This window comes from Castanea sativa, chromosome 5 (genome assembly GCF_040712315.1).
Source record: "Castanea sativa cultivar Marrone di Chiusa Pesio chromosome 5, ASM4071231v1".
In the NCBI taxonomy this organism is placed as follows: domain Eukaryota; kingdom Viridiplantae; phylum Streptophyta; class Magnoliopsida; order Fagales; family Fagaceae; genus Castanea; species Castanea sativa.
The window spans coordinates 67,884,954-67,905,468 of record NC_134017.1 but is presented as its reverse complement, the minus strand read 5'-3'; positions in this window follow the sequence as shown (position 1 = coordinate 67,905,468).

Genomic DNA, 20,515 nt, shown 5'->3' with positions numbered 1-20,515 from the left:
TCCCCTTCTATCCAATCTGTATACTTCCGTCCAATTTGATCCCATTTAGTTCATTCTGTTTAGTTCGGTCTTATTCGGTCCATTTGGTCCATACTTTAGACTTACATAAAGTGACTTTCGTTTGTGAATACATGAAATAAACAAGGGAAATAGGGAAAAATTTGTTGAATAGTAGCTTTTTAGAAAAAAATTTGATACATAGTATGCGTTTGAAACTATTTTATAAGTTGGACTATTTTTGGAACTCGAATTTAGCAAACTTGAGTTTGGGCTGGAACTCAAGTTTGACAAACTCGAGTTCCAAGCACTATGCATCAATATTGAATGGAAATCGAGTTCGACAAACTCGAGTTCCAGCCCAAACTCGAATTCCAAAAACAGTCTAACTTACAAAATAGTTTCATCGGTATGCTAGTTTCCTAAATTTTTTCTAAAATCAAACTATTTGGCAAAATTTTCCAGGGAAATAGTGTATTCTCAATCATCATTAGACCTATTGGAGTCCTTCAATTACTTTTGTTTGTGAATACGTGGAGAATTAGTATACATATTTTGACTCATACAATTATAGTGAAATAAGAATATCAATGAAATCAATAGTAAGTTGAAAGACGCACCAAAGTAATATCGGATTATTTTTGGATACCAAAACTTGTTTAAAGCTTAAAGACCCTAAAGTTTAAGCATTTCTCACATGGTATATACTAAAAAATTGATTAGTATTTTAAAAAATAAAGAGTGAAAACATAAATAGCCCTAATAAATTCATATATTGACATTTTAATTTCCATATTTCTCTATTCTCAAATTTGAATAAAGATTAAAACATATTTGTGGGCTCAAATAAAACAAACACATACATTATTATATATGTTTATGTTTATACGTATGTTTTGGATATTTTTATATAGTTTTTGTGGGAGTAAAAGGACCGAAGCGGGCATTTGGGCCCTTGGGCTCTAGCAAGGAGGGCTGATCTGTTCTTGAGCTAAGAATTTGTTAGTACTGCGAATCGGCCCATACGCTGAAGGTCCGATGACACATCTAAGGGTGAGTTTCTCCTCGGACAGACTCAAGAAAACTCGTAAATTTACTACGAAGGTCAAGGCAGAACTCTAGAAAGACTGTTGGTTAAGAGGGGGAAACCCTGAACCTTCTAGATACATTGATGTTAGAAAAATATCATAAGCAAAGGCTGCCATCTCCACATTAAAGACTCTGCACCTACCTCCCTAGCCGCATTAATGAGGAAGTAACCCCTGAACAGTAAAGCTGATACTTCTGGTCATTATTCAAAAGTATCAAGAAAAGAAGTATTTAAGGGGGGAAAAGGCCAAAGAAAAGAGAGGGTCTGTAACCAAGAAAGAAATTAAGAATTGTAATCTTTAAGAAAGAAAGAGAAATAATATAAAAGTGGTCCTAGGCTCACGTCCGAGGAGGTCCATCGGCAATTATCATTCATTATTTACAAGTGTTTGCACACCATAGCCTGTTGTTAAGTTCTCAGCACCTCTAATCTAGATTTCAAGCCTACACTCTACAAATTTCATTGTTTAAGGCTCATTGGGCCTGAGCCCATAATTTTCTTTGGGTCCAGGTGCAATTGTGCACTTACAATTGGCGCCGTCTGTGGGAATCTAGTCTGAAAGGAGCTAGGATACTATGGCAGGCCTAGGCTCACACCATGCAGAGTCTCAAGGATCACAACCGGAGGATCTTTTCGAGCGTCTTGAGCGTCAAAGGGATCGTGAGGGAAGTGTCCATACAGAATACCCTAGGGCTAGCCATACTCATGGCGGGGACAGCGCCACCCACGAGGATGGTGCTAAAGCCATGCAGAAGGAAATTAATCATTTGAAAAGAAAACTGCGCCGCGCCAGACGTAAGCCTTCACCGTCCTCATCTAATCCTTCTTCAGTGGAGGTCTGGGGAGGTAGTTACAGCTCGAGGTCATGCTCACCCCCCAGCACAATGTCCTCTTGTGAGGAGGACGACCCGCCCGGCTCGCGAGACACAAGAAACTTCCTTATAGGGGCTTGGGGAACAATGCTATGAGTCGGGCGTTGCACCAACTCTCTAAATCTCCATTTTCATGTAGGATTGAGAAAGGGAGGCTTCCCAGGAGGTTTACCCAGCCCACCTTTACCATCTACAATGGCCGGACTGATCCGGTGGAGCACGTGAGTCACTTTAACCAGAGGATGGCGGTGCACTCTCTCATAACGAGACCACGATGTGTAAAGTTTTCCCCTCTAGCTTGGGACTTTGTTGCTATGAGATGGTTCAACGGCCTTAAATCGGGGTACGTAGGTTCGTTCGGGGGAGCTTAGAGCATTCGCTTCGCGGTTTATCACGTGTAGCGAGTACCTCGGCCATTGGACTCATTGTTATCTATGACCATGAGGGAAGGGGGAGACGTTGAAAGCATATTCCGGCGGTGCGGGAGATGTTTAACAAGATAGATGGTGATTTTGATGAGGTGGTGCTCAATACCTTTAAGGTAGGTCTTCCTACTGATCACGATTTGAGGAAGTCCTTGACCAAAAAGCCCGTCCACAGCGTACGTCGCCTCATGGATCGTATTGATGAGTACAAAAGAGTAGAGGAAGACCAGCAGCAAGGAAATGGTAAGGAGAAGGTTATCCCGTTCGAGAGAAGGGATTTCAGGTCAGACAGATACCACAACAACAAGCCGAGGAGAGATTACATTGGGCAGTCCGGCTTGGCAGTACCTCAGGCCGTGAACACTGTGTTCCGAGAACCAGTACACCAATTATTGGAGAAAGTTCGTAAGGAGCCCTTCTTCAGATGGCCTGGTAAGATGGCAGGAGACCCCGCAAAGAGGAATCAGAACCTTTTTTGTCAGTATCATCAAGACGTGGGCCACACTACCGAGAACTGTCAGACCCTTTGGAACCACTTGGAGCAGCTTGTCAGTGAAGAAAAACTGAAGCAGCACCTGTGTCAACCTAATGGGCAAGGCAGTCAATCTAGCTCAAACAATCAGAATAATAATCCATCTCGGCCGGCATTGGGAACAATTAACGTTATCTTTGCTACACCTGGCAGGACCGGCTCAGGTCCCACTAGGGTGATGGCGGTTTCCCATCCTCAGGCCGAAGAGGCAGGCTCCAGGCCGAAGAGGTTGAAGGTGAATTTACCTGTCTTAGGATTTTCAGAGGAGGATAAGGTTGGTACCATTCAACCCCATGACGATGCTCTTGTGGTCACTCTCAGGATAGGGAATTATGATGTGAAGAGGGTGTTGATTGATCAGGGTAGCGGCGCAGATATCATGTACCTTGATTTATTTAAGGGGCTGAGGTTGAAGCTGGAAGATCTTACTCCTTATGACTCGCCACTCATAAGCTTTGAAGGAAGGGCCGTTGTGCCGAAGGGACAAATTCGTTTGCCCGTTCAATCCGGCTCAGAAACGGTTGAGGTGGATTTCATTGTGGTCGACGCGTACTCCCCATATATAGCCATCCTCGCCAGGCCATGGCTGCACGCTCTGGGAGCCGTCTCATCTACCTTACATGTTAAGGTTAAGTTCCCCTCTGGGGAATATGTTGAAGAGATCCTTGGCAGCCAATCGGTGGCCAGGCAATGCATATCGGCCGCAGTGCTTCATCAGACAGAAGCCGAGTCATCGGCTTTACTCATCCAAGACTCATAGCAATTAACAGCTCCGGATGCACCTGGGGCGGTGACAGGAGAGGAGGCAGTTTGGGAGGAGTTAGAGAAGTTTTTGATAGTGGATGATCCAGAGAGGTTCTTCCAAGTTGGCATACGTTTGCCGCACCAGGAGAAGATGGAGTTGTTGCAATTTCTGAGAGGCAATATTGATGTTTTTGCATGGGACCCTTATGAGGCTCCCGGCGTAGATCCGAGCTTCATTTGTCATCATTTAAATGTCAACCCCGCCATTGTTCCGAGAAGGCAGCCACCTCGGCGTTCTTCCAAGGAACATTCCGATGCTGTCAAGGAGGAGGTGCTCAAACTCAAGAGAGCTGGGGCTATTAAAGAGGTTTTCTACCCCGAATGGTTGGCGCATACGGTTGTGGTCAAAAAGAAGAATGGAACGTGGAGAGTATGTGTGGACTTCACGGATTTGAATAAGGCCTGCCCCAAGGATTCGTTCCCAATGCTGCGTATTGACCAGCTTGTGGACGCCACTGTCGGACATCCTCGTATGAGTATTTTGGATGCCTTCCAGGGTTACCATCAGATTCCATTGGCATTGGAGGATCAAGAGAAGACTTTCATTACTCCAACGGGGGAACTACCACTATAAGGTCTTAGTTTGGTTGAAGAATCTTTGGGGCTACCTACCAAAGAATGATGACCGGAGATGTTCGAACGGCAACTAGGAAAGACCATTGAGGTATATGTGGATGATATGGTGGTGAAGAGTAAAACAATACCTTCACACGTTAAAGATTTGGTGACACCTTCCGAGGTGTTAAGAAAGTACAAGTTGCGCCTTAATGCCTCGAAAGTACTTTTTGGCGTGGGATACGGAAAGTTCTTGGGATATATGATTACTCATAGAGGCATAGAGGTAAACCCGGCGCAGTCAAGGCTATTCAGGATTTGCAGCCGCCTTGGAACCCAAAAGAAATCCAGAAATTGACCGGAATGATTGCCCCACTGAGCAGATTTATCTCTCGGTCAGCTGACCGGTGCCGTCCTTTCTTCCAATTGTTGAATAAATGGAAAGGGTTTCAATGGACCGAGGACTGCGTGTTAGCCTTCCAACAGCTTAAGCAATACCTTTCTCGGCCACCCATTTTGTCTCGCCCCGAGGCGGACGAGGTTTTGTTTGCTTATCTAACAGTGGTCGTCCACGCGGTTAGCCTGGTCCTCATAAGGGATGAAAACGGGGTGCAAAGACCGGTCTACTACGTTAGTAAGTCTTTGAATGGGGCCGAGGTGCACTATCTACTCTTGGAGAAAGCACTTCTGGCCATAGTTCATGCCACGCAGAAGCTTCCTCATTATTTCCAATCTCACACTGTAGTGGTTCTGACCCAATTGCCTCTCAAGGTGGTGTTACGCAGCGCCGATTACTCTGGCAGGGTGGCAAAATGGGGAACCATTTTGGGAGCCTTTGACGTTAAATACAGGCCTCGCACCTCCGTGAAGGGCCAGGTCCTTGCTGACTTGGTGGCAGAGTTTACCGAACTATTACTAGAAGAAAATCTGAAAGAAGCACACATGGATGAAAAATCAATTGGTGTGATCACAGCCGCAGCACCTCCGACTTGGAAAGTGTATGTGGATGGGGCAGCTAATCAGAGAGGGTTTGGTGTTGGACTTGTCCTGATATCCCCTGAGGGAATTGTCTTTGAAAAATCTCTGAGATTTGCGTTCTCGGCTACTAATAATGAGGCCGAGTACGAAGCAGTCTTGGTGGGCATGAGCATGGTATATAAGATGGGTGGAAAGGAAGTTCATGTGTTCTCGGATTCTCAATTAGTCGTCGGCCAGGTCACAGGGACCATGGAGGCTAGGGACCCAAGAATGCAAGAATACTTGGCCCAGGTCAAACGTCAGCAAGCTAAATTCAATTCTTTTGTCTTGTCTCACATCTTTAGGAGTGGAAACACCCATGCAGATTCTTTGGCCACGTTAGCAACGTCTTCGGCTCAGGGTTTGCCCAGGATTATCCTCGTGGAGGATTTGCTAGAGCCAACTCCTATTGCTGCCAACGCAGCTCGCATCCATCTGATAAGGCCTGGGCCTAGTTGGATTGACCCGGTCATATCTTTTCTTAAGAACGACATCCTTCCTGAGGACAAGTCTGAAGCAGATAAGATACGACGAAAGGCGCCACGTTTCTGGTTGTCCGAAGATTAGAAACTGTATAAACGATCCTTCTCGGGACCGTATTTGTTATGTGTACACCCGGAATCACCGGAAGCGCTTTTGGAAGAACTGCATGAAGGGATTTGTGGAAGCCACACTGGGGGAAGATCCTTAGCCCACAGAGCTCTGACTCAGGGCTATTGGTGGCCCAATATACAGAGGGGGGCTCAGGATTATGCTCGAAAATGTGATCAATGTCAGAGGTTCGCCCCTAATATTCATCAACCTGGAGGGGTTCTCAACCCTTTCTCCAGTCCTTGGCATTTTGCACAATGGGGATTGGACATAGTGGGACCATTTTCGAGGGCTGCAGGAAACAAAAGATGGCTTCTCGTGGGGACATACTACTTCACTAAATGGGTTGAGGCCGAGCCCTTAGCAAATATCAGAGACGTTGATTCCAAGAAGTTTGTCTGGAAAAATATCGTCACTAGATTTGGTATACCACACACACTTATCTCAGACAATGGTGTTCAATTCGACAGCAAGGCATTTAGGAAATATTGTGGTGATATGGGCATCATAAATAGGTACTCCACCCCAGTTTATCCTCAGGGAAACGGGCAAGCCGAGGCCGTTAACAAGGTCATAGTCAGTGGGCTTAAGAAAAGGTTGGACGATGCAAAAGGCCAATGGGTAGAAGAACTCCCACATGTTTTATGGACGTATCGGACTACACCGCGCAGGTCCACGGGAGAAACTCCATTCTCTATGACTTATGGAGCCGAGGCGGTGATACCTTTGGAATCTGGCTTTCCCACCTTAAAGACGAGTTCTTTTAGCCCGGAGAATAACGATGGCCTCCTGGAGAAAGACCTGGATTTAGTTGAGGAACGGCGTGAGGCAGCTATGGTCCAAATGGCTTACTATCAACAGAAGCTTAAACGGAGATATGATGCCCACGTGAAGCTAAGGCCACTCGCACCTGGGGATCTTGTACTAAGAAAAGTTGTGGGCGCTTCTAAGAACCCAGCTTGGGGTAAGCTTGGACCAAACTGGGAAGGCCACATCGCATTGTTTCGGTAAGGCATAGGGTCGTATCGGCTAGCTGACCTAGATGAAAGAATTGTACCACGCCCATGGAATGTAAATAACCTTCGAAGGTATTATTATTAATAAAGTGTGCTTTTGTTAGTTAACAATTCAAAGTTATAAATACCTCGGGGGCTTACAGTTACTATTCTTAAGTGTCAAACAGAAACTTGGTTAAGTATGGTCCTTGGACCACAAACCTTGTGAAAATTGATATCTTATCATTTGTTAAATAGAACCTTAGTTATGTCGGGTCCTCGGACCTCCTACTTTAGGAAAATTAACATTTGAAGTTACTATTCTTAAGTGTCAAACAGAAACTTGGTTAAGTATGGTCCTCGGACCACAAACCTTGCGAAAATTGATATCTTATCATTTGTTAAACAGAACCTTAGTTATGCCGGGTCCTCGGACCTCCTACTTTGGGAAAATTAACATTTGAAGTTACTATTCTTAAGTGTCAAACAGAAACTTGGTTAAGTATGGTCCTCAGACTACAAACCTTGTGAAAATTGATATCTTATCATTTGTTAAACAGAACCTTAGTTATGCCGGGTCCTCGGACCTCCTACTTTGGAGAAATTAACATTTGAAGTTATTATTCTTAAGTGTCAAACAGAAACTTGGTTAAGTATGGTCCTCGGACCACAAACCTTGCAGAAATTGATATCTTATCATTTGTTAAACAGAACCTTAGTTATGCCGGGTCCTCGGACCTCCTACTTTGGGAAAATTAACATTTGAAGTTACTATTCTTAAGTGTCAAACAGAAACTTGGTTAAGTATGGTCCTCGGACCACAAACTTTGCGGAAATTGATATCTTATCATTTGTTAAACAAAACCTTAGTTATACCGGGTCCTCGGACCTCCTACTTTGGGAAAATTAACATTTGAAGTTATTATTCTTAAGTGTCAAACAGAAACTTGGTTAAGTATGGTCCTCGGACCACAAACCTTGCGGAAATTGATATCTTATCATTTGTTAAACGGAACCTTAGTTATGCCGGGTCCTTAGACCTCCTACTTTGGGAAAATTAACATTTGAAGTTACTATTCTTACGTGTCAAACGGAAACTTGGTTAAGTATTGTCCTCAGACAACAAACCTTATGAAAATTGATATCTTCTCATTTGTTAAACAGCACCTTAGTCACTATTCTTATTCTTATCACACGCTTTGTGGCAATCAGTATCTTACCATTCATTAACTTAGATCTTAAGTTCTATATCTTTAAGTGTTAAACAAATTTTTGTAAGGAATGGCCCTCGGACCTTACATCCTACTGAAAGTAATACCTCAGATTACAAAAGTTTAACCATCATATGAGTTTTTTTTTTTTAACTAAGGCATTGTTTAATATCCAAACTAAGTTAATCTCTGTCAGGTTCTTAAATATTATATTTTGCAAAGCAAATATGCGCATGGCTGTGTGGAGGTTATAATTGTGCAACTCTTGGAGTTAGATTTGTTTATTCTGTTCTTCCTTTAACTATGTATTAGTGAGAACTTTCATGACAAGCACAAAAAGAATAAAGTAAAACAAATACAACATGAGTGAAAGTTGAATAAAATTGTTCTTCATCAATTATATACATCATCAAAAAAAAAAGGGGGGGGATACATGAAAGTCCTATGCTAGGCCCTAAGCTTGGGAAGGAGGGTCTTGGAGGGAGCTGCTGCCAGCCTCAATGCTCTTCAGTTCCAGCTCAAAGGTAGACAAAACTTGCTTCCCTTTGTCTGTTGAAGGAACGAGGGGCTCCATGTTCTGAATTTGCTCCTTCTCGGCACCGCCACGCTCGTCCTTCTCTTTATGGGAACCTTCAGGTTCTGTAGGATCAAGAACGAGTTCTTGCACCACAGGAGGAAGGGCAGGGGAGGCAATAACAGGAGGGTCTTCTATCTCCTGTATGTCTTGGGGAAGCCAAATGTTCTCGGGCTTCCTCAGCTCGGAAGCTTGAGGAACCCCTGCTGCATTCATGGCCTCTCCCCAGACCTGTTGACAGTATTCTCGGCACAAGGCCGCAAAGGCTTCTGTCAACAGTTCTTCCGTGCATTTACGCCCTGCTTGATCATGGGTGGCCTTCTTCGCGGCCTCCAGTGCGTGCTTGTGGGCACGAGCCTCCTCCTTCGCCCGCGTAAGCTCCTTTTCCAAATCAGAGCGTGCCTGTTGGGCTTGAGAGAGCTCGTCGTCCTTTTGGTGAAAAAGCTTACGTTGCCCCTCCACTTGGTTTTCCATCGTCTTTAAGCTAGCCTCGGCACCATCCTTCTCTCTTTTTAAATCAGCCAGCTGCGATGTGATCTTCCCATTCTCTGCTAGGACCTGGCTTAGGGACCTTTCTGCCTCTTGCCGTAGCTCTTGCTCCATCCCAGCGCGCTTCCGAGAATCCTCCATGAACTTCTCGACCGCGAAAACTTCTTGGATGGCTTGCAAAAAATGTCAGAAGGTTAAATATGGTAAAGTGTTTACAAATGAATCTAGAGTACAAGTGTGAGGTGGAGCTTACCAGAGCTAAATCCCTTTTTAATGAAAGGAACAACTGAGGCTGGCCCATCTTCTCCAAGGTTTCCATGTCCTTGGGCAGTAGAAGAGGACGCTCCAACGCCTCGGCCAAGTGGTGGGCGTGGCCTTGTTGGATTGCCCTAATACTAGAGTGGCAGGAGATTGGTGCGCCGTCCAGTCTTAAGTCAGGAGACCAGATAGCCGGTGCTTGGCACACTTCGGCCATGTCTGCATCTCCCCAGCTCTCGGCGAGCGAGCCCGACCTTTGCCCTTGTCCAGCTTCTGCTGCTGAGCTGGCTGTGGTTGTTGTCGTGGCTTCTTTTGTTTTTCGCCACCAGTCTCCTCGCCCTCCCCCTTTCTTTTCTTTTTAGGCTCCTCAGCTGGAAGTTTAGGTTCGGCTGGAGGAGGGGGAGGTGGCAAAGATGGAAGAGCTTGGGACCCTCCCGCCCTCTTCTGAGCAACTTTCTCGCCTCTCTTGGTTAGAAGGCTTTGAAGCTTGTCCATGTTCTCCTCGGAGTCGTCTTCTGGATGGGCAACAATGAACCCTGCAATTCTGGAGGCCTCGGTGGGCTCTTCTTCCTCGTCAGAGAGTATGACGAATTGGTTTCCTTGGGGTCTTTCGACGTCCTCGAGCTGAAACTTATCTATTTCGTCGTCTAATGTGTGCGAAGAGGATACTTGCTCCTCCGGGACAGCAGTTGCTTGGGAATGTGTCGAGAGGGGGATCGCCGCAATAGGAGGACTGTATAGAATGGTGTTGGGGTCATCAGGAATGTTGTGGTCGGCTAAGAAGTGTGGTCTGGCTACGTGAATCCTTCTTCGCCTTCGGTCACCCGCAACGATGGCGTTCTCAATCTCCTGGAAGTCCGAGGAGATTGGGTCATACCCTAATATCAAATGAGCCGCCCTAAGTTGTAAGTCTTCACTCACGAACACCTCTGAGCGTAGCACTCGGTTCAGATCCGCGACGTTACAATGGCTCAAGCGAGGGCGCACGTGTTGTTTATCTGCAAAGAAAGACACCAAAACAAACAAACATGGTCAGATTTGTGGGACATGTAATAAACTAAAGTTAGACACTTAAGTAAATGCAAATGTACATTTTTAGATGTTAGGTGGAGTTATGGGTTGGGAAATTAGATCCTAAGGAGTCGCACCTGGATCTCCCCACTCAACTAGGCAGTGGAGGCCGTCGTGCCAGTTGCCTGAGACGATGAGGTAGTCGTCCTTCATGCCTTTATTGGACTTGGGCAGATAGGAGATCAACCTAACTACGCTAGAGTGGGATTTGATATAATAGCCTACCCTAGTGAGTTTGTGGCTTTCGTACATAAAGGCAACGTCATGTCTGGTAAGGTTCAGACCCATCTGCTCATTTAGAGCATCGACGCTTCCTAAGACTCTAAAGATGTTGGGAGCACATTGGTCAGGACACAACCAGTGGTTGCGGAGGTATTCCCTGGTCACGCTTCTCATAGGGAGGGTCATCCCACCTTCTATGAAGGCAATCATGGGGATGATAACCTCTTCCGTTTTCCTAGACCCAGCTACGGCTTCCGCCGGACAGTATCTTAAACCTACGTCGCTGGGAATGTGGTATTTGGCTTTGAAACCTTCCATCCCAGCGGCGATGTCAACTAAACACTTAAATCTACCCATTAGGAAGGGACGAAAGACTAAGTTTTAAGAGGGAGAATGGTTAAAATGGGAGCCGAGGACAAGATCCGAGGAGAATGGAGTAAAGAAAAAGAACAGGAACTTACAAGTTTGAAGTTGTGCGAGTTTCCACGTATTTCTGTAGAGAAAAGGTGATTACTGATGTTTTGATGGGATTAGCCTCTGAAGAAATAAATGAAGGCGCAGGTTCCGAAAGCGTCACAACGTGCGGGAAGCGGCCTCGAAATTGTATTCGTCCCGCCCAAATTTTCAGGGGGTAACAAGGGCCGTTGGATGCTCATCTCACCGTTGAACGTGGGGGACAAGGTGTAACTTATGGTAATAAATGTGTGCGTTTTTTAAATTAAAACTGCCAAGTGGCATCCTTTGGAACGCGAAACGATCTCCACACGCGTAGTTTATTTACAAAACGTGTGGGGTAAGTTCTCGTTGGATCAAAACCCTATTTTTCTCCTCGGATGCTGAAAAATAGAGTTTTGAGGGGCTATGCGCCAATTGTAAGTGCACAATTGCACCTGGACCCAAAGAAAATTATGGGCTCAGGCCTAATGAGCCTTAAACAATGAATTTTGTAGAGCGTGGGCTTGAAATATAGATTAGAGGTACTGAGAACTTAATAACAGGCTATGGTGTGCAAACACTTGTAAATAATGAATGATAATTGCCGATGGACCTCCTCAGACGTGAGCCGAGGACCACTTCTATATTATTTCTCTTTCTTTCTTAATGATTACAATTCTTAATCTCTTTTTTGGTTACAGACCCTCTCCTTTCTTTGGCCTTTACCCCCCTTAAATACTTCTTTTCCTGATGCTTTTGAATAGTGACCAGAAGTTTCAGCTTTACTGTTCAGGGGTCACTTCCCCATTAATGCGGCCAGGGAGGTAGGTGCAGAGTCTTTAATGTGGAGGTGGCAGCCTTTGCTCATGATATTTTTCTAACATCGGTGTATCTAGAAGGTTCAGGATTTCCCCCTCTTAACCAACAGTCTTTCCAGAGTTCTACCTTGACCTTCGTAGTGAATCTACGAGTTTTCTTGGGTCTGTCCGAGGAGAAACTTACCCTCGGATGTGTCCTCGGACCTTCAGCGTATGGGCCGATTCGCAGTACTAACAAATTCTTAGCTCAAGAACAGATTGGCTCTCCTTGCTAGAGCCCAAGGGCCCAAATGCCCGCTTGGGTCCTTTTACTCCCACAGTTTTATATTAAAATAAATTATCCATAATTTTTATAACCCTTCCATATTTCTAAATGTTTGTATAAAAATTAAACAAGAAGTTAGGATTCATCGGGCCATTTTTTAAAAATAAAAAAGTACAGAAATATTATATATTACAAAACAAAAAATAATATTAAATCACACTTATACTGGACGGTATATTTTTTTTAGGCCTAATTGTGAGAGCTTCAAAATATGGCTTGTGAATGCTACCACGTTTGTCAACTAAATGACTCTTTTAGGTGTTGTTGGTTGTGAACTTATCCTAACACTTTGATTTGAGAATGCACCACTAGTTCTGGCTTAGGACTTAGGAGTAGCAAAGATTCCTAAATTCCTAATCCTCAGTTAATAGTATATTGCAATTTTCTAATATAGGTATATCTTATGTAGTGCTGATTGGAGAATATTCAACCAAAAGATGTACTTTGATTCTATTATTTGGCTATTAAAGGAGTTCTCATTTTTTCTCCCTACAAGTACAATTGGATTTTCCTATAATAAATGACAATTTTCTTAGAAGATGGATTACCTTAAGATGAAATATTGTGAGAATACACCACTAGCTCAAGCTTAAGAGTAATAGAAATCAAGATTTTAAATTCCATTTCTCATTTGCTAGTATTGACAAAAAATTTTACGCCATTTACCAAAGTGATAGAAAGAACCCCATTGTTTTGTCTTGCCCAAAATATTAGTCTATTCTGACTTGTCTCAGTTGTTTTGGTTATTTCAATCAAAATAGTTGTTCCAATCTAAAATATAAAAAGCTGCAACATTTTACCAGTTTAACTTCACCTTCATTTTCCCCCTATTATATAGATATGATAAGATTTAAATTTATGATGAACCCTTGTGATAATTTTATCTGTCATTACTCATTAGGTTAATGGGTTCTAATTAAACAACTATAATTTACTACTCACATTCTTTATTCTTCTCTCCATTAACAAGTTTGGCTAGAGCCTTGTAGGTAGCTCAATTAGTTGGCAACTTCTAGTGCTTTCAACGTAGACAACCAAGATTCGAATCTCCCGTCCCTAATTATCAATTTTTTTCTTAAAAAAAAATTAGCTAAAAAATAATTCACAACATCTTTGTTGAAAGGCATGCTCCTTTTCTCGGCCATTGTTACTATAATGACTAGTGGAACCACAAAAAGAATATGGACTTTGTACTAGCACTTTCATGGTCCATTTAATGTTATGAGGGATCAATGGCCTAAACTCCATCTCATCATATCACAGGATGCCATCATTTTACATAGCTAAACGATTTTTTTTTTTTTGTTAAAGGGATATTTCATTGCCAAACTAAACCGCCTCTGAAACAGAGGTTACAAAGTGGTCATACAAAGTACCAGCACAGTCTAAACTAAGACGAAAAGCAACATCAGATGGGGGGTCCATAAAAATGGAGAAGTCTTGAGCCAGCAGAGCTCCCCTTCTAGCTGGTGCATCTGCGCACTTATTCGCCTCCTCGTAGCAATGCTGAATTCTTACTTGGGGAATTTCTTTAAGCCCTTCTCTGCAGTCAGCCACCATTTCATCAATACCATTTAGGTTCCCCAACTCTTTTTTCATAAGGTCAACAACTAGTTTTGCATCTAATTCAATTAAAATTGTTGGAATTTTAAGGGAAATGTAGAGGTGATTTCCATCTCTTAAAGCCCAAAGCTCTGCTGCAACACTAGTGGCAATCCCGATTGCTCTTGCAAATCCTTTCACCCATTCACCATTTTCATTACGGATCAATCCTCCTCCCCCATCCAGCTTGGGGTTTTCTATAGACGACCCATCAGTGTTAAGCTTAAACCAATTGAGCGCGGGGGTAACCATCTAACTTGAATTTTTGACTTGGCCTGGCTGTGCCTCTCAACTATCCCCAAGTATGCAACCTTAGTAGCTCTAGCTAAAGTTTTTGCCCTTGAGTCTTTTTGATTGTTTTTCCTTCCAAATACTACATTGTTTCTATTTAGCTAGAGGGACCAGATGGCAATAGGAAAAATAATGGCCCAAGCTATTTTAGAAGTCCCACAATGCTGCGAGGATTTATAATTAATTCTCAACCAGTCTAGGAGTTGGGTACCATAGAATGTAGCAGACGAGGCAGGAGGTGAGAATGAATTCCAGAAGAGTTGCGCCTTCAGGCAATCTTTTAGAGCATGGATCATCGATTCAAGAGCTGAGTTACACATCAGGCACTGAAGAGAAATGTTCATATCTCTTTCAGCTAGAAGCATACAAACTGGGATGCTTTGGTGGCAGCACTACCATAAGAAGCACTTCACTTTAGGAAGGGATGGGATTTTCCACACCCAATCTTCGCTGAAGGATTGGGGTGTTAACTTGCTCTTAGTAGTATTAGCTATACGATAGGCATCTTTCATATTAAACTCTCCACTAGGGAATAGGCACCAAGATATTTGATCCTCACTTTGATTAGAGAAAGAAATAGGGGTAGCTTTCATACTCAAAAGAATAGAGATAGGAAAAATGAATGAAAGCCCCTCCCAATTCCATCCAAAAAAACCTGTGACATCTTTCAATTTGACCTCTTCCTCCCTTCTATTTAGCAGCACATACATAAGGCTTCTAAGAGTGTCCTTTTCCATCCACTTGTCAAACCAAAAGGATAGGCCACTGTCCTTTCCAGCCACCCACTTACAGCTCTTGGCAAAGGTGGCTTCTCCTTTTTTAATCTTTGACCATGTCGTAGAGTAAGGGGGGGATGTTGAGTAGATTCCTAGAGCTTCTTCTCTGACCATGGTATTTATGAGACAAAACTCTTACCCACAATGAGGATTTTTCAGTTTTGAATCTCTAGTTTAGCTTGGCCAGTAGGGCAGTATTTTTCGGTTTGACAGCTTGAATACCCAGGCCTCCTTCTTCCTTATCCCTCGTGATTTTATCCCATCCTACAAGGTAGAGTTTCTTCTTATTTTCAGAGGATCCCCAAAGAAATTTTTTATTCAACCTATCCACTCCATGAAGGATTTTTGGTGGGAGAACAACGCATTGGATGGTGTAGTTGGGGATGGTGGATGTCACCGATTGAGTTAAAATAATTCTGCCCGTAGAGGATAACAAACTAGCCTTCCAACAAGCTAATTTACTCTGAATACAACTAATAATAAATCCAAAGTCTTAAGGCACACCCTTGTGCTTAATAGGAAAACCCAGTTACTTATCAAGCGAGGGCGTGGATCTGAAACTGAAGACTTTGCATAACTCCTAACTAGCATTCTAGTCTACATTAGAAGAGAAATAAACCCGCGACTTTTCTTTGTTGATTTTCTAACTTGAGATAGCATAAAAGGAGTCAAGCACATCCCTTATAGCAATGCAATTCTTTCGGCCTGCCTTCTCTAAAAGCATGAGATCATCCACAAAGAATAAGAGCGAGAAGGCCGAGCCACCCTAGGATGATTTGATGGGGTTCTAAAGCTTCTCTTGGCATTTATCCTCAATTAAAGCGAAAGAGGATTTCCCAGATGAATCCCTCTAGAGGGGTGGAAAGGCTCTAAAGCACCTTCATTGAAAAAAAATAGAGATAGATGATGTAGAGATACAACTCATGATCAGAGAAATCAAGTGGAGAGAAAATCTAAAAAGCTTCAAGGTGTCTCTTATGAAGCTCTACTTAAGTCGATCATAAGCCTTTTCCAGATCTAGCTTAATCGCCATCCCCCCCCCCTTTATTTTTTTTCTTGGACATAGTATGAATGAGTTCTTGAACTATGATCGCATTATCCACTCCCTTCTTTCCTGGGACAAATGTTGCTTGTAGTGGAGAAATTAATTTTTGCAAAAGAGGCCGGATACGCACAACAATGATCTTTGTCACCACCTTATAAATAGTGTTACATAAAGTGATTGGTCTATAGTTATTCAAGGACTCTGGGTTCTTACACTTGGGAATAAGTGTGATAAGTGTTTTATTCATATATCCCAGAATAATTCCAGAATCGAAAATTGATTTCACTTCCTTTTTCACTGAATTCCCCACAACTAACTAGAAGCGTTGGAAGAAGTTAGCGTGAAGACCATCCAGACCAGGAGCTTTGAATGGCTTAAGGCCCCATAACCTGGTCAATATCTCCTCATCAGTCACAAAATAATCAATGGATGCAGCTTCTTCATCATTTACATGGGTGTACCAGCAAGGAGGGTTCCATTTAGCCAAGGGGGCAGAGGTGTGGCCTGAGGAGAAAATGCCCATGAACCCCTTTCTAATGAAGTCCATTATCTCTCTATCTCCATTCAACCAGTTTCCAACTCTATCCTTCATACAAAGAATGTTGTTTCTTCTTATGCGCATGAGGGTTGAAGTATGTAGAAGGTGGTGTTTTAGTCGCCCTTAACAAGCCATAGGATATGGGCTTTCATAGCTCAAAATTCTTTCTTCAATTTTGCCACTTCAGCGTATTCCCATCGCAGCTTCCTTTCTAAATCCACAAGAAAATTATTGGGCCTAACCGACAAGTTTTCTTGGAATCCCTTAATTCTCGCCAAACTTCTTCTCTTCCTATGAAACAGATTCCCAAATTTAGATCTATTCCAGGCATTGGCCTTCTCAGTGAAAGTAGACATAACTTGGTGTAAGGATGGAAGGTCGGACTAAGTGCCCTTAACCACTCTTGGGAAGGAAGGATGGGAAACCCACATGGGTTGTGTCGGGGGTTCTTTTTACATTTCTTGTACCTTAGACATGCGTCTTGATGAAATGAGCATCAACAGGTTGAAACCTAAAAGGCCTAGGCAAGTGAAAGTTTCGGTTGTTGTCTAGACACAACTTGACAGGGCAGTGGTCTGAGTGTGTTTTTTCTAGGTGAAAAATAGCCGCTTCAGGGTGTAGGTCATTCCACTTAGAGTTAACAGAAACCTTATCAATCCGTTCTTGGACCAAGTTCGATAGAGGCTTGTGATTAGACCAGGTATAACGAGGCCCAGAGAAGCCAATATCCATCATTCTACAATTGTCCAGACATTCTTGAAAGCGCATTGCTCTATTTATGTTAACTGGTCTCCCTTCAAACTAATCATCTCCCATAAGCACTTCATTAAAATCGCCTGCAATAACCCAAGGCATGGAATGAAGGGCAGCTACAGAATTAAGGTTCTCCCAAAGAAGACATCTTTCAGCAAATCTTGGGCTGCCATAGATTGCTGATAAAAGCCATGGAAGCTTATTAGTAGATGAAACAGTCACATGAATCTCCTGCTCAATCAAAGCTAATTCGATCACCTCCACCTGACCAAAGTCCCAAAGCACCCATAGTCCACCAGAGAAGCCAATCGAATTCGTAAAAATTGCCCCATCTAATGGGAGCCTGTCAGTAATCATTTTGGCTCTATCACCATAGACTTTAGTTCCGATGATAATCATAATAGCGGGAGAGTGTACCCGCACCATATCACTAATAACATTACAAAAGGTGGGACTTAGAGCCCCCCGTCAATTCCAAATAAGCATATTCATTACTAATAAACAAAAGGAAATGACAGAACTCAATTTAATTGGAAGGTGTAGGAACATCACCTCCCTATTCAATTTGCATGTCTGCTTCAGTTGGATCTCCATCTTCTGACCAAGGGTCATCCTCATCTTTCACCCCTGTTTTTTTTTTTTTTTGGGCCCTAAGAGATGGATCAATCCTTTTAAGCAGCACTTGGAGATTTTCAAAACATCCTTCTCCATTGGATTGGCTGAACGGGCTTCCTCCGATGATGGGTTGTTGAAGATTTCTGAAAAAGGCCTTCTATCACTCTCTTGGCGGCAAACTTGGACAAAGCCTTCATCACGTCCCATTTCAGGGGTCATATCTATAGACATCGTTGCTCCCCCTCAGGTGGTCAATTTTAATCTATTCTTCAGTCATGAGTTGTGGAGAAGAACCAATTGGCACTGTGCTGGGTACCAAAGAGCTTCCCGCTCAGAATTCCTTGAACTCCATTCCTAACTTGGAGAGTTCTGAGGACCCAGAGTCAGTCTTAGGAAAATAACTCATCCCAAACGGATTTTGATTGACGATTCTCCACTTAGAGGCGGGTCTCTATCACGGCAATTTCAGACTAGCATGGTCCATTAGATTCTTCATGCTTTGCTGGCCGTGGCTTGAGCTTCTTGCTCTAGGATTTTTGGCTTTTGATGTGGACTTGTCACGTCCAAGAGATTCTTTAGTGTGATCTACACACCTCGCACTATCGCCTGGCACATTACTGTCAATTTGCTTACTCTTGTTTGACTCTAGACCTGCTGAAAAGTGGCCTAATGATGGACTCAATTTGCTACTTGGCTAACTTGGGCCTTATGATGGGTTTCCAAATTGGGATAAGGAGTTATTCTCCTTATTCATATTTTTGCGTGGCTTCCTTTTTCGTGCAACTAAGACCTAGGGCCCAAAGTCATTGCTATTAGGTTTCACATGTTCCGTCACCAACTTTTGACTTCCCGATTTCTCCGTTTCCACGTTCATCTTCTCCGCTTGACCGGCGACCTTGCTCTGTATGGATAGCCTTCAGTTCAATGACTAACTCGACCACATGTAAAACAAAGAGCATTGATTCCTTCATATTGCATTGGTTGGTGAATACCACCTATCTTAACAAGCTTTATGATTGGTTTATCAAAGTTCACTTGGACATAGAGTCTAGCGAATCGTCTCTAGCTTCCATTGCTATCTGAGTGTCAATCCTAAGTACAGGTCCTATGGCCGAACCAATATCCCTTAAGACTGATGGTTCATAGTATTCAATAGCTAGTCTTGGAAGCCGTATCCACACCGCTACAGCTGATAGATTGGCTGTCTCTAGCTTGAAGTTTGGCTCCCAGCACCTAATGGAAAGGTAATGGCCTCCAACAAACCATGGTCCACCTTTAAGCATTCTTGCCCAGTCCTCTGTGTTGGAGAACCTGATAAGAAAGAAGTTATTGCCGAGGTCGATGCACTCCATTCTACCCGTTGGCTTCCACAGACTAACCAACCTTGGAATAAGAAAATGGTAGCCTACAGTCTTCCTAAACACCTTAACTATTAATGCATTTGCCTAGATTGCTCAGATTTTACCTTTCCTATCCCCTGATAGCCAAATCGTTGCCTCACCTGGAAGGTCTTCTTCATCCTCGTCATTAGACATAGCTTCAGTCTCCATAACATTCTCAAATTCGAAAGCTTTTTCAAAAGCTCCTGGAAACTCTCCCACGAGCTTATTTCTATACGACCTCCCTCCCTCATCAGTGCAAGGGAGTTGAGGTTCATGAGATATTTTGTTTTGGTGGTTTTTCTTGACCTTCTTTGTGCTCCGTTGCAACTCATAGTCTTCTTCTCTTGACCTGACAGTCGCTTCACTCATCGTATTTTTCCTCTACAACAACAACTTGATCTCATTTCTTTCACAAGTCCCTAGGTGTGTATACCGGCTGAAGTTTTGGTGGTATACAATGCCTTTGTGTTTTTATTTTTTATTTTTTAGTTTGCATTTGATTCTTATAAAAAAAGACTTTGCGTTTCGTGACCTTCATATTCCGGCTGGTGTCTCTTGATGTATAGAAGATGAATCATATTAAGAGAAATTTCATAGACACAACAAAATTTCACAGCACCCTTGTTTTAATTGTAGTGAGTTATAATCTTATATTTTATTATATTATTTTGATTTGCGAGGGATTGACATCTCAACTATTATGAAAATTTAGTGATAATTTATTGCGTCCCTACTTCCTAACACAAAGGATATGGGTTTAGGCATGAAAAGCCTAGTAAAGCTCATCAATAAAATAAGGTCTATGGGTTTACATGAGCATTTAATCACTATGAAATCTTATTCATAGGAAAATAGGTTCAGGATCATAAAAAGGCCGAAGACCAACGTGAAAAACATGGGCTTCATTTCCATATTCAATGTGTTTGTTAGAACTGGACTCTTGGAGATGAGCTTGGGTACGTACTTACATAGTTACATACAAAATCATTCAGTCAAAACGAGTCGTTAACTAAAACGACAACCTCGTATCCTTGACTTCACTGGTCCCTGTCCTGAGAGTAAAGTTAAAGTTGGATAAAGAGTTAAAGAATAAAGACTGTTTGTCGTGTATGGAAAAAGAAAAAAGAGTCAGTTCCTCAGAGCTCTAATTTGAAGCTTTGAGACTAAGAAATGGTCCTCTCAATCCGGTAAGTCCTCAGCTCCAACTCATGTGTTCAATTCTTGTTTCTGTT